General features: G+C 43.9%; 1 long non-coding RNA gene across 1 annotated transcript; it reads right to left on the bottom strand.

Moving 5' to 3' along the window:
• Nucleotides 1-1,946: 1,946 nt before the first annotated feature.
• On the bottom strand, nucleotides 1,947-25,603 carry LOC116583723. The gene is made up of 3 exons (XR_004282851.1): nucleotides 25,291-25,603; nucleotides 3,436-3,497; nucleotides 1,947-2,239 (listed from the first exon to the last, which is right to left on the bottom strand). It is a non-coding gene; the product is annotated as an uncharacterized LOC116583723 (long non-coding RNA).
• Between the last annotated feature and the right edge of the window lie 1,429 nt (nucleotides 25,604-27,032).

Here is a 27,032-nt window from a genome sequence, read left to right as displayed (position 1 = left end):
TCAGGGCAGACTGAGAATGTGCTAAGTATCCACAGCATAGACTCCAAAATGAAATGATGCTGACCAATTAGACTCATGTTCAACTCATGTAACAGAAGCCTGACTGCAGGGGAATAACCCAGAGGTGTTCATTCTGCTCACATCATGAAGAGTCTGGGGGTGGGCACGGTGGGCCAGTGACACTGCTCAAGCAAAGGATCTCCTTCCTCCCCGCCACCATTCCTAGAGTATGACTGTCAACACCTATGGTTCCAAAAAGGCTGCTCTACCTCCAGACGCTGTGTCTGCATTCCAGGCAGGAAAAGGGGGGAAGAGACATAGGGAAAAGGCACATGCCAGCCAAGTCCCCTTTTTCTCACCTTAATGATGGCTTTCCTAGAGGCCCCATCCAGTAGACTTCCATTTGTACCGTTTGGGCAAGAACTGGTTTACATGGGAAGTCAAGGAAAGGCTAACACAAGGCAGGATCTGAAACACAACCAGGATTTTGTCAGTCCAGAAGAAATGGAACCCAGATATAGATTGGCTGGTCTAGCAGCGTTCGCTCCTGCAGCTCTGATACGGTAGAGCTCCCAAACCCTCCCTCCGCGTCCCACTGTCCATGCCAGCTCTGTCTGGTTAGGAATAGAACACAAACCACAAACTCAAGCTGCAGGGGGATTTAGACAGTTTCTAGTGGCCAAAAAAAAAAAAAAAAAAAAAAAGTAAAAAAGAAACAAGTGAAATTTATTTAAATATCTTAGTTAACACAGCATACCCAAGGCATCATGATTTCACCGTGTAATCAATATTTTTAAATATTCCTAATATACTTCAAGGTGGTTGTTTTTTTTTTTTTTTCCCCTATGTCAAGTCTTCAAAATCCAGGGTATGTTATTGTAATACATACAGCACATCTCAGTTTGGACAAGCTTCATTTCACACTCCCCTAAGCCCAGGGGTGGCCAGCTTCCATCCTGCACAGCACCCACCTGGGCTTTCAGAAACTGGTTCTCAGTTGGGTATTTTTTTTTTTTTAAGATTTTATTTATTTGAAAGAGAGAGAGAATGAGAGGGGGAGAAGGTCAGGGGGAGAAGTAGGCTCCCTGTGGAGCTGGAAGCCGGATGGGGGACTCGATCCCGGGACTCCAGGATCATGACCCGGGCCAAAGGCAGTCGCTTAACAAACTGAGCCACCCAGGTGCCCCTTAGCTGGGTATTTTTAAAAGCGCAGGGGAGTCAGAAGTCCTAAGTGATGGTGCGCTGGCTGCGCTCTGTCGGTTGAGATGCTGAGGGTCTCGCAAGCCCGTTGCCAATCATACACTGCCAGGATGGTCCCAAAGAGGATAAAGAATTGCCCTGCCAAACACCAAAGGCGCTACTAGTGGGGGTTGCTGCTTTCATGCGTGCAGAGTGCGCAGAACGGTGTATGGCTCGTTGTGGGCGCTCAGGGCAAGTTTACTGTTATTGTTATCATTAGTCAGTCAAGGCCAGACGTCATCTCCTGGCACATAAGAAACACACACACATCACACCCACAGTAATATAGAAGGGTAGTTGACCTATCTACTGTACCTATTACAGACACGTATGTGTATGTGTATGTGTATGTCTATCTACCTCCAGGCTCCTCCTATTTCATTTCATTGTTCCTCCAGTCTGATTTGGGAAGGGGTAAGCATGATTAGTCCCGTTGTATGAGTGAGAAAACGGAGGCCAGAGAAGCTGAGCTCATTGCAGAAGTTTGCACAGTCAGCGAGTGTGACTTCCACCCTTTCCGTTAGTGGTTATCCGTAAGTCTGGGTGTCATCCTGATGCTGAGGCTGCGGGCATCGTGGCCGGGCCAGGGCATTTTCCATCTCCAGAGATCTGCCAAGCCCTAGATGGGGCAACACACTGGAAAAACCGTTCTCCCCACCCTGGGCCTCAGACTCACCACAGTTTCACTCCTATCCTAGAAATGAGCGTGGAGCGGGCGACAAAGAGAAACATCCCAGTGCAACTGCAGCCTCGACAATGACACTGATGAGGCACAATAGCGCGATCTGGCCTGTAATCAGTCTGAAGCTAGACTCAGCTATTCCGACGTCCATTCCGCTCGCTCCAGAGAGGGCGCGGGGAGAGGCACACACCCCTCAAGTTGGGTTCCTTGTTCATCACCACAGCGCACCATGCAGAAAAAGGACCCCTTTGTGACAGCACTGCAAATTACAGCCCAGGCAATCTGGAGTCGCGGCTGGAGCAGACTCTTCTCTCTCTCCTAAAAGAAAAATCTGTTTTAAGCTTAATTATAGTCTGTCATTACCCGCAATCTTGTAATGATCCAAAGTCTCTGGCAAAATGATAACAATAAAAGAGAGAGAGAGAGAATCAGTTCAAACAGGAGTTGAAAAGGCTCAGACAAGTGTGGCGAAGGGAGGTGATAGTGGCATTCTTCAGAAACCATTGTGAAACGAAGATCAGAGCTTTAGAATGGTAAATAGTTATTCTGGCTCGATTGTCAATTTATCAGGCCCCGGGGCTCAGTGTTAACCTTACCCACTTTCTGAATCTTTAATATTGTTGTTCCAGAATTCACCTTGTAAAACGTAGGAGCAGCTCCCAAGATAAACTGATGCCCAAAACCAAATGACCTAGATTTAATAGGACAGTGCTTCTCAGATCCCAGGAGGAGGCATTGAACAGACTGAAAGCGTTCAGTGATTGTTCTTGGCATGTTACCTAGAAGATGCTGAGGTTTATCAGACGACACCTTTTAAATCAAGTTTTCTTTGTCGGTTTCCATGGCCTGGACTAGAATTCCTTTCCTGGTACAGCCAACCATTGGGAGCTCCCTCTTGTGGCCATGTTGGGTATGGAAACGTAGGTATCTTCTCACCTCCCCACTCACCCTTGAAAGCAAAACCGAGACCAATTGACCCAAGCTGATGCATCTAGAATTGGATCCTAGAGAGGCAGGCTTTCTGTTATTCTAAATCTACCTGGAGGCTGGATGTCCTTCTGAATCCACGAAGCTTTGTGAAATGATGTGAATGTCAGGAGAAATTTCTTCCTTTCTTTTCCCATTTACCTTCCTCCTTGGTGGTTTTTCATAAATAACTTGTGGAAATAATTATTTTATATTGCGTATAAAAGAACTCCTTTGTTATTTTATATTGATTGCTCTGTGAGAATTTGTGGAGCGTCGAAGAAAAATTTAAACCTTTGTGCTTCCCCAGGAGGATTTTTGGTGTGAATTTGGTTTTCTGGAATAAACATCATTGCATTAGACATAGAAATTGGTTTGAAACATGGAGCTGACTGTGTTGAGAGACCATTGAATGAGTTCCCTAGTAAGATGCCGTTCACAGGAATGGCCACCGGGTCACAGAAAGAACTTGACCATGAGCTCATGTGGCTCCTCATTCTCTTACCATTGTGCTCTGGTTTCAGGAAGGAAGAGATAGCGTAACTTACCCATCAGCCCCGTTTCCTGGTTTTGAAGCCACAGGAAGTCTTCTCAGTTAATAGGAACAAAGCTAGCAAAGAAATGAGTTAAGAATTATTGTTATAGGTAAAAGAAAACTCAGCTCAAGCCCGATTAAACAGTATATGAAATTTATAGATGCAGGTAGATAAGAAGTCTAGAAATAGACTTCAGGTAAGGCTTGATCCAACAGACCAGAACTATCTTGCTTAACTATCTTAAGATCTTGCTTCCTTCCACTTCTCCTCTCTGTCTTCTATGTAGCATCCACCTTCTCCATGTTCTGCCCATTTTCCTCATTTCAATCTTTTAAATGGTCACCTGCAGAAATTTCTTGTATGCTCTTAAGTTTCCTTTTATCTTTCTACCTGTGGAAAATAATTTTAATAATAAATTGTATTTAACTAATATATCACAAATATCCTTTCTGCAGGTAATCATTATAAAAATTGCTAATGTGATAGTTACATTATTTAAAAAAAAATACTTAGTCTTTGAAAGCTTTCCATGCACTTTATACTTATACCACATTTCAGTTTGGACTAGCCCTATTTTATTTTATTTTATTTATTTATTTTCCATTTTATTTTATTTTATTTCTTTTCAGTGTTCCAAAATTCATTGCTTATGCACCACACCTAGTGCTCCATGCAATATGTGCTCTCCATAATACCCACCACCAGGCTCTATTTTAAAATGCTTATTAGCCACCTGTGGCTACTGTGTAAGACAGCACAGATTTAGAATGTAACTTGTTGCTGTGTTTGTCTTGGGCTTCAGAATTGCAAAATGCTTTCATATGGATGTTATCATTTGGTCAATATTCCTGAAAGGCAGTTCCCTGGGGTATCATCATCCCCATACTGACAATATCTTAGGGAAAGGTATTATCAGGAATGGTTAAGCTGTTTTCTACCCCTTGGGGATAGCAGGACAGGCACTTGAGCCAGAATCCAGTGCTGTGTGCCTTCACATACATGCATTTCATCTGGGCTCATACCATCTTTTTTAAATCCTCTTCAGTATCAAGTAGTTGCTAGAGACATTTTTTGATTACCAGAGGATGTTATTCAGGATTTATTTGACCACAAATAACAGAAACACAATTCAAAATAACTTAAATTGAGAGAGTAGGGAGTGAGAGAAAATATTGGCTTATAAAATGAATGCAGTGGTTTCAGGAATGGTTGGATCAAGGGGTAAAAACTGATGTTTTCTGACTCATCACTCTGCTTTTGCCTATGCTTAGTATCATTCTCAGGCAGGTTCTCTCCCACAAGATCACAAAGATGATCACCATCCTGCCAGCTTGACAGTCTCAGTGGAAAAAATATACCTTTTCCTAATAGTTACAGTAAAAATCTTTTGGAGGGATCTCCTTAGTCTGGTATGGGCTCATGACCGTCCTTGACCCAGTGACCATACACTGGTACTGACATGTGTCCTCTAAGTTATAGAGTGAGATAGGAACACCAGAGCTCCCCCAAAGAATAAGAGAATAATGAGAGCTGGGCAGGCGGAATTCATAGATATCTCTTCTGTGGATCTCACAAGCCTGTCTTAGGATTTGTATAATTAAGAATGTGTTACTTCTGGTCAGGGTCCTCAGTTAACTCAAGCCTGGAGAAGAGTAACTGGAAGTACATGGGTTCTGCTCTGGGGTGATCCATGGATATTTCTTTAGTGACCAGATGTCCCCATATCTGGCATCACTTCCAAATGCCCCCCTGGCTCAGAGCCCATATGAATCACACAGCACAGTTGACAATCCTTTGGGCAGGACACAGTACCAACAGAGACCCAATGATGGCACATTTGGGGTAATTGTGTCCTGGTGATCCTCTAACCCACTACCATTTCTACCTTCCCTCTCTTTAGAGTCACACTTATACCATCCAGTCTCTCCACACAGACCCAGTTCCAGGGTCAAACTATCCAAGCAGGAAGGATAACTACAGAGTGCCCCAGTGAGGGACTGCATTGCTTCCCATGTTGCTTTGCTTGTTAAGTGGACCCTGGGATGATTCTGAGGGGCCCAGATGTGTTCGTCAGGATCCCTTTGAGTACCACGTCCTCTTAAAAAACATTAAACTGTCTTGAGGGAGAAGGTCATTTATTGCCCTGTATAACAGAAAAACCCAGTGTAAGCATAAACTGAACAGAGGGGGCTCAAGGGTTTGTCACCAGAAGTCTTCCCTCCGCTCCTAAAATGGACAAGCATTTGAGTTTGGGAGAGAGGGACAGACAGGAAATGCACAAAAAAGGAACAAGATAATATCAGAGGGTGACATGTTTAGTGAGGTCAGAGATGAAGGGAGGATCCCCCTTGGACACAGGGGACCAGGGAGGCCTTTCTGAGGAGGCAGCAGCCGAGCAGAGCCCTGAGTGAAACAAGGAGCCAGCTTCCACAAAGCTGAGGTGGAACATGCTAGAATGAGGAAACAGCGGGAGACAGAGCAACGTTTGAGAAACACTGAGGTGGGCAGTGCTTAAGGCAACACTGTTTGCAAGATGGGGCCAGATCACTAGGGCTCTGAAAATCATGGTGAGGTGTCTGGATTTTCTTCTAAATGCTAGAAAAAGCTACCAGAAGTTTCCAAGTGGGGGAGAGGTGGTATCGGAGTCACACCTACCTCCTGAGGTCCTCGATGTCTCTGTTTTGAGACATCGGTCCTGACCCCAAGTAGGCTTCAGTGGAACAAAGATAGATGGAGATCCCCATAGACTCAGAGAAGTTTCACACAACTTTGAGTTGGCAAGCGGACACAGACACCCTCAGAGGCAGGGAGACCCTGAGCCCCACCACGAGAGGACATGCAACTCCATATGAGAAGATATGATTCAGTTATATACTCATTGGGCAAACATTTATTGAGCACTTACTATGTGCAGGCATGGTGTGGCGGTGTAGAGATGACCTAGACCTGCTCCCGTCCACCCTCCCTCTCACACACACACACCACCCCCCTCCCCTTCACACGCCCTTGTGAAGCTCAGAATCTAAGGGAGTAGAAAAAGGAAAATCACATTGCTAGAGCACTTCCTAAGTCTGGGGATTATCTCCTAAAATCCTTTGGATGAGTCAGCCAGGAAGAGGCAGAAATTCTAGTTCTCTCTGGGTGTGGCAGAGGAGCTGGGAGGTCTTATCAGCTCAGCCTGGTTCCAGAAGGGTCACTCTGCCCTCTGGCCCCACACACATTGGTCACTTGAAAAGACCTCTCCTGGAACTGCTGACAGAGCAAAGCAGAAGGGATACCCTTGGTGGAATTTGAGAGGTTTTCATCTAACTGGGCTCCAGGCTGGAATGGGGGCACACTTCCACCCCCCATGGACATGGGGGGCCTGCAACCAATGGCGTCCCAGGCCTGTCCCAGTCTCAAACCACAGATGGCTGATTGGTGGGGAAAGGAGCCAGCACCTGCAGGTCACCTTTGGGAACACACTGTCAAAAGGAGTTGAGCCTGAGGCTGACCTAGTTTGACAGTGGGCTGCACACAGGTGCTCTCCTTTTCAGGATTTGTTCCAGGAGTTTGTTTATTTGCAAACCACTCTATTTGTCGCTAAAAATACTCTTCCAAAGCAGATGCACAACTGACCGTGACTTTCCGTGAAACAGCCCGGTGCCCAAGCACTGAAGCCCGTCCCCCGGGCCTCTGGGCTCAGGGACCACAGGAGAATAGGCAAAGGCCTTCCAGCCTTAAGACAGGCAGCGCTGGTCACTCCCCATACCCCTAGATGAATCCCTCCTTAAGATATGTGCCAATTAGGAAGTGCCTCGCTGGCTGGCTGTGGACAGTATTATGTTGAACTTTCCAGTTGCAACGGAGTCAAATAAGCTCAGACTGAGATCATCATCACACACACACACACACACACACACACACACACACACACAGATGTATTGTCTCAATGAGCAAAAATTCCAGGGGTAGTTTCAGGTGCAGCTGGATCCAGGTGCTCAAGGGATCACCAGAATCTGATCTTTCCCTGACCTTCTTACAGTTCAGTTTTCTTCTGGGCTGGCTTCACTCTCAAGCAGGTTTTCTCCTCACCATGTCAAGCTGGCTGCCAGTAGCCTCTGGCTTATATAGTCACAGCTCCAAGTTCAACGGAAAGAGGGCTGGCTTTTTTTTCTCCCTGATAATTTTTTAACAGTTTTATTGAGGTACAGTTGACATACAGGAAACTGTACATATCTAAAGTGCATGATTTGATAAATCTTCACATACATACACATCCATGAAACTAATTGCCACAATCAAAGTATCAAGTATATCCATGACCCCCAAAAGTTTCCTGTGCCCCTTCATACTCTCCCCCTAGTATTCCTTTACCCCCATCCCCAACTAACTACTGATCTGCTTTTTGTCACTTTAGATTAGTTTGCATATTCTATTGTTTTCTACAAGTGGAATCATACAGTATGTACCCCTTGGGGGAAAGGGGAGTCCTGGATTACTTTGAGTTTAATTGGCTCTTGTTTTTCAAGTTCCTTAAGGTAGAAGTTAGATCATTGATATGGGACCTGTCTTCTGTCTGACGTATGTGTTTAATGCCATAAACATTAAACATTAAACAGAAGCTCTCCCCGAGAGCTGCTTTAGTAACAGGTCACAAACTCTATGTTTTGTTTTCAGTTCCATTCCCTTCAAAATCTTCCTAACATAATTGTTAATTTCTTTCCTGATGCACGTAATTTAGAAGTGTGTAATGTAGTTTTAAGCATTTGGGAATTTTCCAGAAATATTTCTGTTATTGATTTCGAATTGTTTCCACTGTGGTCAGAGAACATACTTGATATTACTTGAATCTTTTTACAGTCTTTTTTAGGGGCTGCTGTAAGTATTACAACATCTCTAGAAGTCTGACCAAGGAAAGACTTTTGCAGTCTGATGGCCGAGTCACTGGTCCACGGGGCTGTTTCGTGTATCCCCTGCAGTGGATACAGCAGTTTGGGGAAGTTAAAGAACTGTTCAGAGATATTACACATTATATCTGCTTTCTGAGTTCCGTACACATGCCACTTCCCCTGACTCTCCTGTTTCATCTTCTAGTCCTGCCTCGTCCAGTACTCCTCTCAACCGTCTAAGTCAGGAGCCAGCCAACCTTTTCTGAAAAGGGCCAAGAGAGTATTATATTATAGACTTTGCAGGCCATACACATGGTCTCTGCCCAAGCACTCAACTCTACACTGTAGGACAGATGAACCAACACAGTATGAAAGTGAATGGTGTAGCTGGATTCCAATAAAACTTTCTTATACATCAGGCTGGATTTGGCCCCCAGGCCAGTGCTGGCCAGCTGTGATCTAAGTCAATCCCTGTTGCCCCTGAGAATACGCATTTCCTTCCTCCATCTCTTATTGCTTTGTGCAGAATGGATGGCCAGCTGCATTGTCCAAGGGAGGATCTGTCTCTCACTACTTTCAGGATCACTGCCCAGTGGGGCTGTCTTGTGGCGATGGTCCGTTTTAGGACAACCTGTACATGTCAAGTCAGTGAATCAATGGCATGAGTTTGGGCAAATAACCCTACGTGAGGTTTGAGATGGGTGCTGCAGGAGAGTTGGGGAAACACTGGTGGGTGACATGAGATCTGGGCCACTCGTTTGTGATGCTTCTTGTGCCCTCTGATCCTGCTTGGTTATGACCCTGGAGGTCCAGTTCTGTGTTACAGTGGACTGTTACTTGGTCTGTCTGTGTTATTGCTTGTTTGGTTTGACAGTCCCAGCTTAGGACAGGCTGCTCAGGCCATATAGTCACTTGATGTCCTGTGGTCAGCAACTCAGTTTCCACCAGAGTGCAGTCACATGCGAGCAGCTGTGTTTTGAATGGCGTAGAGTTCTCTACAGTAGACTTCATTGCCTGTTCCAGAATTCAAGGGGTCTGTGTCTGGTCCTTACTATCAGGACCAGAGATTCCACAAAGCTCTTTCTCTTGTATAAACACCTCTAATGACATGGGACTCCTTGGTTACATAGCAGGAACAACAGAGATGCTCATACTTCAGTGTAGTCCTTCTTCAGAATCCTTCTGTGCTCTGGGCTCCACTCAAAACCAGAAGCTTTCCATATCACCAAGGCCTAACAAGTGTGTGTCTTCTTCTTAGCGGTAGGTAGTCTTCTCCTACCTCAGACCATTGAACATCGATAAGGTTCACCAATGTGGCAGACCCCTGATTTTTATACGTTTTATTTCCCTCTTCTGGAGTGTCCCACTGTGGCATTCTACTTTTCATACATTGGGCCCAGTTCACATGACATCATTGGTATAACAGACCAATGCAAAGTTCTTAAGGTTGTCCACATAGCCCAGGTCCCTTCAGACTATTTTAGGACAGAAAGTGGAAAAACCTGGAGCAAACCATGAGGATAACTCCAGGGCAAGATTGTGACAATATTATTGTCCATCTCATGCAAAGGCAAACTGCTTCTGACCCTCCTTCTTGATGGGTGTGGAAAAAACCACATTCATCATAATGACAACCACATACCATATTCCCAAGGTCATGTCAATTTGCTCTAGTAAATATACCATATACAGCACATTAGCTGAAATTGGGGCTATTACTTTGTCAAGGTTGTGATGGTTCCTGTTCATCTACCATGATCCATCTGATTTTTGCAAGGGCCAGGCTGGGGAAGTGAACTGAGAAATGATGGGGACCATCACCCATGCATCCTTTAGGCCTTTGAAGATGGCACTCATCTTAGCTGTTCCCCTCCCACAGGATTAGATAGATAGATAGATAGATAGGCAAGTAGAGTCATATTTAAAGTTCTAAAAATTTAATATAAAATATATATATATTCTTTACTGTCATGTCTTGGCAGGGTGAGGGGATGCTAAAATTTCAGGAGCTTCCCCTTGGTGTTTACAGATCAAGAAGCCAACGTGAGGCCTCTGCCAATTGCTAAGTATGTCCATTCACATTACACGTTTGACCAGAGATATTGCCCAGTGGACCCACTGTGAAGCAGACCTGCCCTGGGATTCCATTTATTACTGACCTCATATGTCTTCTCTAATGGTGTTGATTTATGACTCTGGGTATCATGCCAATTTAGACCTTGCATCCAAAAACCCTTGAGATCTCTGGCTACTCCCTTCCCCAGGCTACCTGAGTTAATGGACACAGATCTTTTGAGGAAGGACTGACACGCCCCCTGTGGTTGTAAGATTCATTCTCATGAGGACTTGGCTGCTTCTTCAGTCAGTGGATTCTGGGTCTGAGGCGTGGCTCTGGTCTGGAAACTGGGCAAAGGATCATGACTTTCTACCAAGGTGGCTAATCTTGGTCTGCTTCACCCATCCTTGATCTCTCTCTGTCTCTCTCTTTTAAGATTTATTTATTTATTTTAGAGAGAGAGAATGAGAGCATGAGAGCAGGGCAGGTGGGGGGAAGAGGAGAGGGAGAGCAAGAGGGGAGAAAGGATCTTAAGCAGACTCTGAATTGAGCACAGAGCCTGAAGTGGGGCTCGATCTCACGACCCTGAGATCATGACCTGAGCCAAAATCAAGAGTCGGATTCAACCGACTGCACCACCCAGGCACCCCCACCCTTGATCTCTTGATTATGCATATGAAACTGTACCCTTGTTGGCTGCCCATCCATCTCCCCCCTGGAAATACCATCTCTATGGGCCAAAGAGTGGTGGTGAAGGCACGGCATAGCTGGAGGAAAGTGTTTGTGTGGGGTGTGTGCTGGGTGAAACTGAGGTAACAGATGACAAAAATAATTTACATTAATAACCTGAAATTGCCTAGATTTGATTCAGTCCTCACAGGGCGGCCGTGTGGTAAATTCCCAAGTTCAGGTTGGAGGATGGAGTCCGAAGCCTGTCAGCAGCCTTTAAACAAACAGGACAGCTTCAGAAGTCACTTTGAACGTCTTTACATATGTTAATAGAGGGTCACCAAGAGGGTGAGTTGGGACCATCCAGCCTGGGGCGAGTTCAGAGAAATCCTTGTTATGGGGTCGAGTTGGGTTAACTAGGTTTTCTGTCATCTCACAAGAACTACTTTGGCTTCTACCTCAGCAAAGGAACAAATGACTCAGCATACATCCAATTAATTTGCTAGAAGATACATGAAAACCCCGAGGTTGATATTTTTGCCTCTTAATACTCTGACAATTGTGCCAAAATTTTTTCAGAACCACCTCTGGAGTCTATATTACGTGAGGCTTCCTGCCACCTTGGGTGAAGATTAAAGCAAAAATTGTTTTCCTCTCTTTGGGGGAGGCAGGGGGAGGGAGAAGTGTTTAACAGAAGCTCCCAGAAGAATTTTATCTTTGTTTCTTCAAATGAAACCTAGGCATTCCACTCCTTTTCTTTCTACCAGAGGAAGTTGGTCTCACTGACTCTCATGCCTGGAGGGAGTTACCTTGGCCGCTGGGAGCCCTGGTGCCTTGGGGGGGGGGGGGGTTGATGAGAAGCTAGGACTGCGCCTTCAGAAATCCTGGCAGTGAAAGGGGAGGTTGGAGGGAGCTGTGCCCCCACAGCATTGGCTCTGCTGGGGCTCCCCACCTGCCCCTGTGAAGTGCTCTTTGTCCCTGCCCCAGCTGTCCAGCTGTCATGCACTGGTCTGTCTCCTCTAGACCAATAGCTGGGGGACAATGACAATGGGAAGGGGCCTGACTTCTGTCATGGCAGGAATGAGCCCTTTACCAGAGGGGCAGGTGGATCTCTCAGAGCAGCACGGAAGGGGCCTTTCTATCTCCAGTCACGTCATACCATCATCGTCTCACAGAAATGCTCAAATCCAACCTTCTGAGAAAAAGGCATTTCCAGAAGGACAACTACCACATGATTCCACTGATAGGAGGCATCCAAAAAAGTCAGATCCAGAGAAAGAAAGTAGAATGGTGGTTGCTGGGGTTGGTGGGAGCGGAAGTGGGGGAGTTATTGTTTAATGGATCTAGAGTTTCAGGTTTACAAGATGAAAAATTGCTGGGGAGGTGGGGTGGGGAGGGAAAAAGCGGTTTTTCAGGACAGTGAGAATATTCTGTATAAAACCATATTAACTGATCCATGTCATTATACATCTGTCCAGGCCCCTAGGATGTCCACCACCAAGAGGGAACATAAGGGAAACTGTGCCCTTTGGGTGATGACGATGTGTCTGTGTAGGTTCATGGGTTGTAACTAAGGTCCCGCTCTGCTAGGGGATGGGGATGTTGGGGGAGACTTCGCATGTGCAGGGGCAGGGCTGGGGGGGGACACGGAAACATCCATATCACCCCCCCACGTTTTACCATGAACCTAAAACCACTCTAAAAACCATGAACTTGTCATTTTTAACAATTCTCCCCAAATGAGTTCTGGGGATCTGTCATACAACAGTGTGTAAATACGCTGAAGCCTACTGTACCTTTAAAAATGGTTAAGATGGTAAATTTTAAGTTACGTATTTTTACCACCATGGAAGACATCTTCAGAAGGCATTAAAACCTCACCTACTCCAAACCCAGGTGGCTCCAAATGCTGCTAATCACAGGGTATGCCTACGTGTCAACAAAGCCGGATGTCCCAGGTGCATCTGTTTGCATGCTCTGCAGGTAGACTGTGTACACACAAGCCCCCAGAATACTTTCAAGAGGGGGGATTTATGGATGTTCTAAAGCCAGGTGGAGAAAGACTGCTGGGGCGCTGGGAACCCCCGCTCCTGTGTCGGAGGGATAAGAAGGGGGAGGCCCTGAGAGACTGGACCAGGTGAGCTCTAGCTGAGCTGGGGCGATGGAACCAAGGGACATGGGAACCCCCCAGAAGACAAAGACAGAGAGGTGAGGCCTTGCCCTTCATGGAAACTTCTCACCCTCTAGGACCAGAGGAGCCACATTTATATCCAGCGCTGACCCTCTGCAGAGTTTTGGAGGCTACATCTGCGGTGTGGGCCTTTGTGAAGATTTGGATTATTAAGATGCAAATTAATAATCATAACTCCTGGCCCTTTAACAGCCCCTCTTCCTGAAAGGCCTCAAAGAGCTTTACTATTTACTGTTCCACACAAAATGCTGCTTTCTCCAATAACACTGTGAGGCATAAATGGCCACAAAACCGATATAAAAAGAAAACATTTCACATACAGTCACTATCGCAGGTGCATTTTGGATAGGAAATGTATTTGGTTGGATAAATTGTTATCAGCTAGGCTTTCCCTACTTTTCTCCTTTCTTAAGCCACCATAAAAACCCGGAGTAAGTTACCATGAAAAGCTATAATAATGCTAATTTTGTTCCCATTTCCTGGCTTTTTCCACTAGACTTGAGGCTCTTTAATATGACTTTAAAATTTTTTTCCATTAATAATACCCTTTCTTTTGGGCTCTGCTCTTTTGAAGTTGTATTATTATTTCCCTCAATGACTGACTGCGGCATATTTGCTGTTTAAAATCAACTCCTAATGCATGAAAGCACATTCCCAAGGGCCACGCTGTCTACCCTGAAGTTTAAAAGCTTCCAAAAATGAATGGGGATGCATCATTCTGAATGGGAACATTTGGGGCAACTTGCCCTGAAACCTCCTTGTGAACAGGCAGGTCTGGAGCACGGGACACATCTCAATGAGGAAATGTGCATCTGATTTGTCACTTGCTGCATGCGTTCCTGGTAACAGCCTGGGCACATGCGAGACCCACACGTGTGGTAGCGCCCACTGAGGACAGGGCAGAGGTGTCCCACACGCTCCTACCCACAGTTCCCTCTCCTCCTCCCCAGCATGGAAACAACTGCTTTTTCTCCAGAAGGGGTCCCCAAGGGTACACAGATGCTGAGCTGTGGTGTTGGGAGAATCAGAGGGCTGAATTTAAGAAACCTGGGGAGCATCCAACTTAGAAGTGAGAATGGTGTCAACTCACCTTTTTTTGGGAACCTGCTCATTGGGAGCCCCAAAGGACCAGTACATGTATGTGCCTTAAACCCAACCCAACGCTGGGGAACAGGTTTGTGTAATACGCTCAGTTTTTTGGTGGGAAAAAAAAAAATCTGTTTATTGAAGAAATGAATAAATGTGTGTATGGAAAGTAGAGAAGTGGTTAGCATTAAGCCCCAGCACAACTCTAAGAGGTAGATGCTATCATCATCGCCATTTTATAGATGGCAAGCCTAAGGATCAAGAGGGTAAGGTCTTGCCAAGATCTTGGGAGGGTAAACCTTTCCTATGAACTGGTTTTGGCAGAGCTAAGATTCTAATCTCTGTCTTACTCCAAAGTGTGAAATTCTTCTCCCCTTCTAACCTTGTGTTCATGCCCACTGGCAAAATTCTCACCATGATTTGGGGACCATCTTGAAAGTGTTTTACAACTTGGCCACCAGTGTATGAAAATAGTAAAGTGAGGTGGATATTCATAACCAAGACATATATAGCACTTACTGTGCCTCAGACACTGTTCTAAGTGCTTGTGTATATTAACTAATTAAATGTTCCCAATCCTCCTAGGAGGTAAGGTTAGAATTTGCCTTTACACAGGAGGAGAATGAAGGCAAACATATTACATGTCAGCAAGTATCAAAACCTGGATTCCAAGCTGGACAGTCTGGTTCCTGAGTTTACGCTCACAAGCTTCACGTTGTCAACTGTGATAAAGACAAGTGCTCTTGTGTATTCCCTCTGCCCCTTTTGGGGCTGAGGAGTGTCATGGCCACACCAACATCAGTTACAGCAAGACAGAGATGTCACATTCCCATGGGCAATGGAGGAGAATTTAAGGAAGAGATGATTTACGAAGGTGTGGGTATGGATTAAAGGAAACCCAGAATGGATGATGAAGCTCTTGAGATGAACTACAGCAGTTGCTACCCACATCTGAAGGGGTGAAATCAGTGGGTGGTTCTGGAACCCAGCAGGAGAAAAAGAGTTGGGGTTGAAGGAGAGAAACACCAGGCAGGAATACAGCCACTGTCAACCAGCAGCCCCGCTGGATGGGACTTAGGGAAATAAATATCTTGATTTCTCCCCCTGCCCCCAACCTTGGGTGGCTCTTCCCACTGACTGAACCCAAGTGGAAGCAAGGGGTTCTCCTCAGCATCCTGGAGCTCAGAGCAGGGTGAAGAAGGAGGGTGTAACATAATTCATACAGGCTGCTAAACAGAACTATTCATGGACAGGTGGCTTAAACAACAAACATTTATTCTTCTCAGTTCTGGAGGCTGGTGAGTCCAAGATCAAGGGGCTGGCAGATTCCGTATCTGGTGAGAGCCCAATTCTTGGCTCACAGATGGCCATCTTCTCGCTGTGTCCTCACATGCTAGGAGAGCATAAAGGGTCCCTTTATCAGGGCACTAATCCCATTCCTGATGGCTCAACCCTCATGCTCTCACCTACCAAAGGCATCACTTCCTAATACCCTCCCACTGGGGAGGAGGTTTCAACACAGAACCCTTGGGAGACAAACGTTCTAGCTATGGCAGGTGGAGTGTGGGGTGGGAAGAGGAAACCAAACATGCAGCACAGTAAGATAAATCACTAACTAAACACAAAGAAAAAAAAAAAAAAGCCACCTGTGATTGGAAAAAAAAAAAATCAAAGAAAACTTTGGAAACCATGACTTCTGTCCAACACCCTTCTTTCACAAGTGAGGCAATGGAGGTAGAAAATAAGGTCTTGAGCTGATCCAAACTACAAACCTGGAATTCTAGTCACCTGACTACAAATCCCTAATTTGTCCTCAAGAATATCCTTCTCTTTCTCGTGGACATACTTCAGAGTCACATGCTCCTCCACGCACTGGTGTTAGGAACCACTTGCTGATTTTTGATGATAGGTCCCTTAAATCACCCGCTGTAACCCACTGCCTGGCCACGCCGAGGCCTCTGAATTTACAGTTCGAGTTAAAGTCACATCCATGAAGGGGGAGGGAATGAACAGCTCTCCCATCCCTTCAAGCCCCCAAATTGATTTGGCACTTGGAGTCACTGTTATATTTTATACTGAGTCTTCTGAATCAGTTCATTGAATTTTAGCTGTAGCTATATAAAATCCTCTCCAGTGAAATTATTTGGCCGTATTGCAGAGAGTTCTGCCATGATCTATCAATGCCACTAACTATCAGCAATAAAAAAAAAAAAAATCCTCCTTCTTCTCTTTTGATTATAATGAATTTTCTAAACTCAAATTGAACCTTGGAAGGTGCTTTATTGGATTTTTAATTTTTAAAAAGGTAGCATTTTGCATTTGTATAGAAAACACACAAGTTGGGGGAAGGCAAATTTTGAATATTTTTTTTTATGCTGCAGAAATGCTGCTGGGGAGATTTGGGAAAGTTGGCTTGGATTTCTTGGGAGGAAAGGATGGGTTTGGGGAGGATTCAGGGGAGTCCAGTTGGACTTGGACACCTGTGATCTAGTGCAAGTCAGGGGGATAGAATTTAAGCAAAGGGCAGCTGTGAAAATCTGGCTGGGATCATTTCAATGCACTAGTGCCTCCATAATGGGGCATAATGGATCCAGTGGTTGCAAAAATACATATTATTGTCCTGCACAAGAACACGATTTCCAGGTCAGAGCTCCGCAAGCCAGCTTTAAGAAAGCATTACAAAATGGCATAGGTGGAGAAAAGCAGATGGCATCACAAAGAGGAAATAATTCACAGTTCAGGGAGGAGAGCTATGATTACAAATGAATACTTAGACACCACAAATAGTGCTGTATTAAAAACCTAAGTCTTATACTCTTAAAGTGCATCTGGAGTTAATGTAAATGAGATTTTTAAGGCAAATCTTCAACAGGTAATGATGAAGCTGGAGTTCGTATTAACTTGTCCAAAAAAAAAAAAAAAATGTGGGACAGGAACTCCCCACCCCTTGCAAGGGTAAAGTGGCCACGGGTTTACTAGTGCTTTGCTCTTTTTAAACAGACTTTTAATATATATGTTCCCTCCCCAGGGGTAAGCCCTTTAGTTAGTCCATATTGTGTCCTCTCACTGTCTATTCAATGGGATATATAATGACAATTTAATCAATGGAAAGCCAGTTAGGAAGATTCACCAAAAAAAAAAAAAAAAAAAACCTTCAAAAATCACTCTTTGTTGAAATATTTGTATCAGTTTTGTAATTGGGTGGGGGAAAAACCCAAAGTGTTTCAATACAAAAAATGTTATGTTTGAATGATAGAAAATTTGAAGTAAAAAAATGAAGTCCTCATTCCATTCCACTTTCAGAGAATGGCAGAACTCTATAAGGACTCAAATGAAGACAACAGATACTCTATTAGTTTAGCTTCTTTGGTCACAAGCAATGCAGCTGACTTGATTAATTTCACAAAAATAACTTACTGGAAAAACACAGGGGCCTCACAGAATCTCCAGGAGGCTGAAGGGCTGGCTCGTAGGTGCAGGACCTGACAACCAAACCCTGCCATCCATCTCCTAATGGTGTTTGGTCACAATGCAGCAAAGAGTAAATGCTGTATGTGTGGGTTTGCATCCCTTGCCTACAATACGAAGTCCAAGAGGAGAGGGTGATTGGCTAAGCAGGGGTTCATGTCCACTTCTGCCTATATTAGTCCAGGCACAAAGAGAGTCCAGCTTCAGAGTAAAGTCTTCTGAAATGACCATTTCAGGGGCAATTCCCCGAAAGCAATATGAAATGCTTTGGCACAACCCCAAAATAGCACATGTCTGCTACAGACCCAAAAGGAAAAAAAAAAGTCAAAATTTCCCTTTTCTCAAAAATATGTTATCACCCAAATTCTATATTTTCTGGTGGAAAGGTACTTGACACTTTCCCCCCTTTTTCTAGAGGAGTAATTCTCAGCAACCACTGGTGCACTAGTTTTCTAGGGCTGCCATAATGGATTACTATCATTTGAGGTGGCTTAAAAAACACAAGTTTATTCTCTCAGTTCTAGAGGCTACGGGTCTGAAATGGGGGTTTGGGCAGGACTGTGTCCCCCCAGAAGGCTCTAGGGGAGATTCCTTCCTTGTCTCTTCCTAGTTTCTAGTGGTTGCTGGCAATCCTAGGTATTTTATAGCGTGTTGACACATCACTGTAATTTCTGCCTCCTTCTTCACATGGCTTCTCCCTCTGTCTCTGTGTCTCTTCTCTTCTTACAAGGACACCAGTCACACTGAATTGAGGGCCCACCCTAATATAGTAAGACCTCATCCTCATCTTAACTCATCACATTTGCAAAGACTCTAATGCCAAGAAAGGTCATTTTCTGAGGTTCTGGATGGACGTGAGTATTGGGGTGGGGGGAGACTATTCAACTTAGTTCACCCAGGAAAATTCAAATCCTCAGAAATGCAAATTCTTAGGCCCCCACCCTAGAGCCATTTGAGTCATAACCTTTGGGAGTAGAGCTCAACAATCCAAGTTTAAACAGCACATCCAGGTGATTTGAAGCCCTCAAAAGTGTGAGGACCAACGTCCCAGAAGCAGCCACACATGCATCTCTCAATTCAGCACTCGGTTCTCCCAGAAAACATAGGAAGTTATCATTTTAAGGAGAAGCAATGGTCTGATGGGAGAGGGACTGTGGTAGGGGAGCAGGGTAGAAGGAATACAGGTTTCACTGTGAAGGAAAAGTGGACTTGCACTTGAACTCTGATAACTTTGTCAATGGTTGGAAGCTATGGTGTACCTACACTTACCAAAAATAACCATTGCCATGTTTATCATCATCATCCATCCAAATCATATATGGCAGAAAACAAAAGTCATCACATAGAACAACTCAGAACTTGTTTATTGGAGTCAAATGATGGTCCTTCTACCTTGGCAATAGATTTAATTTTTTTAAACTATGTTTTTAGTCCTTAAGGTTATTTCTTTCCACTGGAGAAATTAAGACTTTTCTTAATAGCCAAAGGAAAAATAAATAAAATTCTCTCTTAAGATTTCTGCATTCTTAAGATTCCTCTTGATTAGGGCTCTCTGTCATTTCTCTTTAAAGCCAGTCCTTGCTATATGGTACAACTCATTCCCAGGGGTTGGCTGAATTGAATTTATGCCATTTGAGGATCTTGGTTCAGATGAACTATAGTTATTTCATCATGATTAAACTTTATGCTTCATATCAATCAATCCATCAGTCAAGGAGAAATTTCAAGCATATTCTCTGTGCTCCAACACTATGTAAAGAATTTTTAGAAAGGAATAAAAAAGTACATACAGAAATATTAAGTATTTGCCTACATGCCCCTCCCCTCTTACACATATAATCCTTAAGAAGGTGGTGTGTATTTAGGAAAGAGTGTGAACTTTGTTTCTGAAGACCTTGGATGTTAGTGTTAACCTCCCTCTTTCTGCTCCAAAACATCACGTGGCAGAGACATTTACTGCTCACTTAATGCCATGTACTACCCCAAAAGTCCCTGTTCCCTTACAGTTAGGCAATCACGTGACTGATTCTGACCAATAGGTATTAGCAGAAATTATATGTGTCCCTTCCAGGCCAGGGCATTTGAAAGCCCGTGTGTGACCTCCCGCTTTTCTCTTCCTCTCCTTCAGAAAGCTCTGAAGCAATATATTGAAGCAGAGCTCCCAATACAACCTCCGTCAACCTGAATCACTAAGTGACCAAGTGGAGTCTCCTGCTTACTTACAAGAACTGAGCAAGAACTAAGTCATTGTTGGTTAAGCCACTGAAATTTTTTTAAAAGATTTTATTTATTTATTTGAGAGACAGAGAGAGAGAGAGAGAGCACAAGCAGGGGGAGGGACAGAGGGAGAAGCAGACTCCCTGCTGAGCAGGGAGCTCGATGAAGGGCTCTATCCCAGGACCCTGCGATCGTGACTTGAGCCAAAGACAGACACTTCACCAACTGAGTAACCCATGTGCCCCAAGATATGGGTTTTTAATGTTACTGCAGCACAGCCTAGTCTATACTGACTAATACAGCCACTGGTCTACATTCAACCAAGTAGTCACCCTCCCAGGACTTTGAGTCTTGAGTAAGCACTTCAATATGTGAATAAATGCTTGGAGAACATTTGTCACACTCACGGTTCATTCATTAAACCGTTGCTGCTAAGAAACAGATACCAGAGTACACCTTGTCCAGCCACCCAGGGTTCTACTTATTCCTGCCCATTTCCTAGCCAGGTTGTCCAGAATTTTGTCAATTCTGTGGGTCTCTTCTTATCCCTTAAGGTGTTCACCTTCACTTTATTTAGCTAAGGTCTGTTTCTTTTGGCCTTGGTAAGGCTCCTTTCCTTGGCCTTGGCACCACTGACAATGGGACCTTAAAGAGACCCACCTGTGCCCCTGATGACTCTCACCGTTCCTGCTATGGACACTGCCCACTTCATGCCAAAAATCTCAGAGACCAGGCCCAAGAAGGGGTTCATAATTAGAACTGGTTATCTTCTTCCCCTTTGGTACCATCAAGACCAATCTCATTACCTCAAATACCCCCCAAAGTGCCAGCCTTCCAGGCCATTTCTGACTCATCTGATTCCCACACAGTTCTGGGTATTTCCTAATGTGACTCAAGCTGCCAACCCTCCCCAACCCCAGGTTATTCAACATACCTCTAAAACTCACGTTTGATCAGCAGTAAAATCCCACTATTCCAGTCTCTTCTCTTATTAAAGCCTGCCTTTCCTTTTGAATATGTTTTCCCCTAAAGCCCCCTCTAATCATCATTGGCTTTCTCTTAGAAGCACAAGACATTCTCCGAAATTCTCCATCTAGACCACTGCTTTCCATCCTACCCTGGCCTTCCTAACCTGCACACCCTTCAGCTCACTGGAAGCACAAAGACCTACTCCTTTCCTATTACACTAGCCTACCAGCCTCCAAGACATGTCTCCTTATTCAGGGAAGAGTAGAACTAGCTTGACCCATTGTATTTTCTCTCTAGCATCCTTGGGGGCTTCAGTAACTATGGAGATGGCTCATCCAAAATTCTGGCCTCTCAGTTTCTATCCCCCACTTGTCTTGTTTCTCATGCCATCTCAGCAACCCATTCCCAGAATCATATTCTATACTTTGACATGATCAATAACTCTACCCTCTCCAGAATCTCTACTTCAGAAAACATCCTACTCTCTGATTGCATCTTCCCATCTCTCCATCTCACTCCTTCTAATATCCTAACTCCAACCAAACCTTTCAGTTCTATTGATCCTTCAAACTCTTTGCTGCCCATTACCTGCTTTATGTTTCTACTTCCCTCCTTACCTATCCCTAAGACCCTGTCTTGTACAAATCCTCTGGAGAAGCACAGGCTCAGAGTCAGACTGCCAAGGTCAAATCCTGGCTCTGTCACTTACATGTTAGGTGTCCTTAGACAAGTTACTCAATCTACTGTGCCTTGTTACATCATCTATTATAAAGGAGGAGGGAGGGGCGCCTGGGTGGCTCAGTGGGTTAAGCCGCTGCCTTTGGCTCAGGTCATGATCTCAGGGTCCTGGGATCGAGTCCCGCATCGGGCTCTCTGCTCAGCAGGGAGCCTGCTTCCTCCTCTCTCTCTCTGCCTGCCTCTCTGCCTACTTGTGATCTCTCTCTGTCAAATAAATAAATAAAATCTTTAAAAAAAAAAAGGAGGAGGGAATAATAGTATCTATCTTTCTCAAAGTTTTGTTATAAAGATTGAATGGGTTAATATTTAATATTAATATTTAATAAACAAGTACTTACATGTGTCTGGTACATAGGAGCACTATATAAGTGCATGTGAAATAAATTTTTAAGACTCCTCAACCATTCCTGAAAAAAAAAATGCATCCCATTCCCTCCTTTTATCACATTTGGCAAAAACCGAACTCTTGGATAAACTCTCTTCTCCATTTACTCCATATACGCACCTTAGCAGGTACAAATGGCTAGAGAAAAACACATAGTCATATTTTACTCTAAATTTATAAATGTATAACCACATGCATCATGTAGGTTCAGAATTCTGCCTCATTCCCTAATGAATAAATTCTTCTACTCTATTTTTAAAGCATAATTCTCTCACTGTAAATTGTTAATATCTCTACCTAACCTTTAGCTGACAACCTTCTCTCCCCTTTCATTAAGAAACCAAAACAGTTTCAAGAACTTTCTCATATTTCAACCACTGTATCAACTAAGCCAAATGCATCTGTATCTACCTACTCTTGTTTCAGGCCAAGACTTCCTCTTGGGCACTAGACCCCATCCTCTCTTACCTACTCAAAGACTTGGTTTATGAAAGTATTTTCTTCCTCCCCTGAAATAGAAGTTTCTTCTTATCAATAATACACATTCCCTTTCATGTAAAAAGCATGTCTAATATTGCTCTTCTATTAAAAAACTTAAAATCTCCCTTATTTATAGTTCCTACTGACCCATTTCTCTCCTGCCCTTTTAAGCAAAAGTCTTTGCAAGAGATGTCTTTATCAGCTGCCTCTATTTTCTCATCGGATCCCCCTCCACTTTACTCATCGAACTTGCTCTTGTCAAGTTTGCCCAAAACTTCTTCACTGGCCAAAACCAGTATGTCCTCGTCCTACCTGACCAACAACAGCAACTCGGTGAGCATTGCCTTGTTCTTGAAACACCTTTTTCCTAGTCTCTGGGACATCATTTCCTTTCTTGTTTGTTCTCCTCACACTGGTCAATTTTTCTCTGTCTCTTTCTTGGCTTCTCCTCTTCCTTACCTTCCTTACCTCTGGAAGTTGAGAGTCCCAGATCCCATTCAGTTTCGTGGTTCTAAATACCAGCTATACTTTGATGACTCTTAAACTTATACCTTTAGTTCCCCCTCTCCCCTGAAATCTAGACTCCTATATCTACCTGCTTAACTAAAATCTATATTTTGATTCTGAAGAGACCCTGAACTTAAAATATCTAAAATATAACTCCTTATTTTTACCACCCCACCCCAAAACTGCTCCTCTTGGGTCTTTTCCATTCCAGCAAATGATAGCATGGTTGATGCTGTTGGCCAGGCCAAAAATCTTGAACTCAGCCTTAATTCTGTCTTTCCTCTCCCTTCTATATCCAATCTATCAGCAAACCTTGCTGGGACTAACTTCAAAATATATCCAGAATCTAATATATTCTTGTGTGCCCATTGCTACTACTCCACTCTAAGCTACCATACCTCTCACCTAGATGATGAAGGGGTCTCCCAGGTGGTCTCCCTCCTTCCACCTATATACCTTTCCTCTCATTCATTTTTCACACAGCAGCCAGTGTGACCCTTCTGACACATGAGCCATTTCATATTACTCTTCTGTGAGAGCTTCTTGTCACATTTGGAATAAAATATAAAGACCTAGCTATGACCTTCAAAGCTGCTGTTAATCTAACTCTAGCTCTGTCTCTATCAACTTCCTATTTACTCTATTGCTCATTCTTCTTTAGTCTCATCCCCAGGATCTTCGACCTATTTGTTAATCTTCAGACACACTATGTGCATCCCATCTCAACACCTTTGTCCTCATGCTTCTCTCTGTCTAAAGCATCTTTGTCATGGCTCAACCTCTCTCCCCATTCCAGTCTTTGTTCAAATGTCATTTACTAAAACCATCATATCTAATACAGCCTGCTTCCCAACCCATTCACTATCTGTTGTAGACAGTGTCCAACGATGGCTTCTATCAAGTCTGCCCATTGGGAGATGGAGTCCATTTACCCACCCTTGAATCTGGGCTGGTCTCATGCCCTGCTTTGACCAATAGAATACAGAGGAAGTGGCAATGTGCCAGTTCCAGAACTAGTCTTTAGCAAGCCTAGAAGTGTCCACGATGCTTTCTCTGGGGAGGCCAGCTGTCATCCCATAAAGAAGACCAAGATAGACTACTGACTAATGAGATACCATGTAGAGAGAGAGAGAGAACACAGAGAGGAGCATGGAGGCACCACACATATGAATGAATTCTTGGACATTTCAGCCCAGCCCAGTGCCAGTAAATGTGGCCAAGGGTTGACCAACTGTGACCCCAGTTGGTCAAACAAGACAGCTGAAACATCCCTAAATTTCTGACCCACAGAATCATGAAAAATAGCAAGTCCTTGTTTAAAGTCACTAAAATTTGGGGATAGTTTGTTATAAGGCAATAGAAACTGAAATACTTCCTAATACCTCACTCTGTGCTGTAGACTAGATGTTTGTGTCCTCTTCAAATTCATATGTTGAAACCTGTTCTCCACTGTGATGGAGAGGTGGGGCCTCTAGGTGATTAGGTCATGAGGACAGAGCTAATGTAGGATTAGCACCCTGATAAAAGAGACCACACAGCTCTCTCCCAGGCTCTTTCCAACACCTGAAGACGGCTTTAATGAACCAGGAAGTGGACTCTCACCAGACATCAAATCACCAGTCACCTTGATCTTGGACTTCCTAACCTCCAGAACTGTGAGAAATACACTTCTGTTGTTTATGAGCCACACAGCCTATGGTATTTTGCTACTTCATATTTTCATGATGTTTTGTTAGAGCAGTCTGAACAGACTAAGACACCACTTACTTTTTTTTTCCATTTCTTTTTCTTCATAGCAATTATTTCAGCAAGAAATTACGTAATTATTAGTTTACTTCCTGTTTATTATTGTCTTTGCCTCCAGAATATAAACCAACAAGGAAAAGGTCTGTGTTTTGTTCAGCATATCATTCCCAGTGTTTGGAATCATCTCTGGCCTATTTTAGGACTCGATAGATATTTGTTGATAAATTAATATACCAAGAATAATAGATAATGAACCTTTCTTTCCTACCAAAAATCATATCCATCCTCATGGAAAAACTGTCCTTTAAATCCCAGCATCCAATTATATTTTCCCTTTAAACCAGAGACCTCTATCAGGTTACTAGGAAAACACTGGGCTTTCCTCCCCGCGCCCCCCACCCCCGCCCACCATCCACCCCAGAGAATACTTTGGGTCAAGATCTGCAGTGCATTTAAAGATGACTTGGATATTGTTACCACTCACCGGATAGTGCAGAGTGATCCTGTGGGTTGGTTAATGACAAAGTACCACTTAGTCCTCTCATCTTCCCAGGACAGACTCCTTGTGCCATCCAGCGCCTCCCATTTAAATACATACAAGTCCCCATTTTAAGACAGAGCATCCCAGCAGGGGCTGATAGTTCTTATTAATTCCTGTGATCCCACCAATTTTTCCATCAGGGCAACATGAGAACAGCCGCCTCTGTGTTAGTCATCGAAGATCATTTTCTAGTGTGCTTCCTCCCTGACTCACTGGCCCTCACTGTGCATAAGATAGCAGACACTGCCACATTGGGGATTGCCTTTCTCTGAAATAGGTTTACTGTGATTTCTTTCATGCCTGGTTGGAACACAGAGTCATAATTAGAATGAGGCTCCTATTCCAGGTCATTGTTCTGATAGTTCTAAATTGGTTCACACAATCCCATTTCTTTCTAAATGAACAGGACCTTTGCCTTTCTGATTGGACACATGTAAGATTGACCACCAGGTCCCCAACACCTCCCTGAGACTACCATTTTCCCTGGTGTTTTGGGGTACTCTGCCCTATACATTTCATTTGGGGAGCCACATTGCTAGGTTGTAATTTAATTTTTCTAAATTTAGTCTGTAGAAGGCTCCCGGCCAATGGAAGAGGATTATAGCTTACTAGGAATCCACATTTAAGCAGAAGAAAGTCCTCTCTGGGGATCTGGATTTATTTACGGAGTTTGGGGACTCAAATGAAGACCAAATAGACTTAGCAGCCACACTTCCCCACTGCAATTTAACAGTCTCTTAAGCACAAAATCAAACACAATATAAATAAAGTGGCTTGAGTCTTTCCTGAGTGTCTTACCTTAAGTTCCACTGCCTTCTGTCTTGCTGTCCCCTAGATGTCCCCAAAGACCTCAGTCTATCTTCTTGAAGAACTGTAGCTTTTTAAGAAACAATCACCTATCCTGAAATGCTTTCTGATACCTCAGGAGCAATCCGGCAACGCAGAAAGAATTATTCAAAGATCAGCACTGTTGAGGTTCTTAATTAGAAAAGGTACTAGTTGTGTGCAATCTCTTTCAGAAAACATGTTATGTGCCTAAACCTGTACTTGGCATTATGGGAAAAAAAGAAATGAATCAATTTTATATCTTACTCTCTGCTAATAAGGAAGTTAAAAAGACAAGCCATAATATAGTAGAGTAGTTCAGAACATACACAGGGGAAGTAAATTGGCTGTGCTAGAATTCTGGCTGGAATCTGGTTAGGATACTTAGCCTTTCTGTCCCTCCGTTTCCTCATCTGTCCATTAGGGACAACAAGAGGAGGTACCTCATTGGCTTATTACGAGTATTTAAATGAGTTGATAAATGTAAACAGGAGAGCGTTTCACATGCTGCAAGTGATTTCTTTTTTATATAGATGTCTATTTTACGTGGGTGTGTGTGTGTGTGAGAGAGAGAGAGAGATCTTCATACAATGTAGAAATTGCCCCGTGCAGGGGAGGTGCCCATATAGTGCTCTCAGAACCCAGAGGGAGGAGACGTCATTTGCAGCTAGGAAGAACCAGGGAGGATTCCGGAAGAACGGCAAAGATGTTTGTGCTTACTAAATATTACTTTGCTTTGCCCACTTCCCAGTTCTTTTGTCAGGGTCCCATAACACGTTCTGGCGAATGGCATGCGTGTGAAAGCGCCGGGCTTCTTTGGTCCCTCCCCTCATGCAGCAGTCCATGTAAAGGCTCTGCAT

This window comes from Mustela erminea, chromosome 2, assembly GCF_009829155.1.
Source record: "Mustela erminea isolate mMusErm1 chromosome 2, mMusErm1.Pri, whole genome shotgun sequence".
In the NCBI taxonomy this organism is placed as follows: domain Eukaryota; kingdom Metazoa; phylum Chordata; class Mammalia; order Carnivora; family Mustelidae; genus Mustela; species Mustela erminea.
The sequence above is the reverse complement of the archived record's forward strand: the minus strand, read 5'-3'. Positions and strand labels throughout refer to the sequence as shown.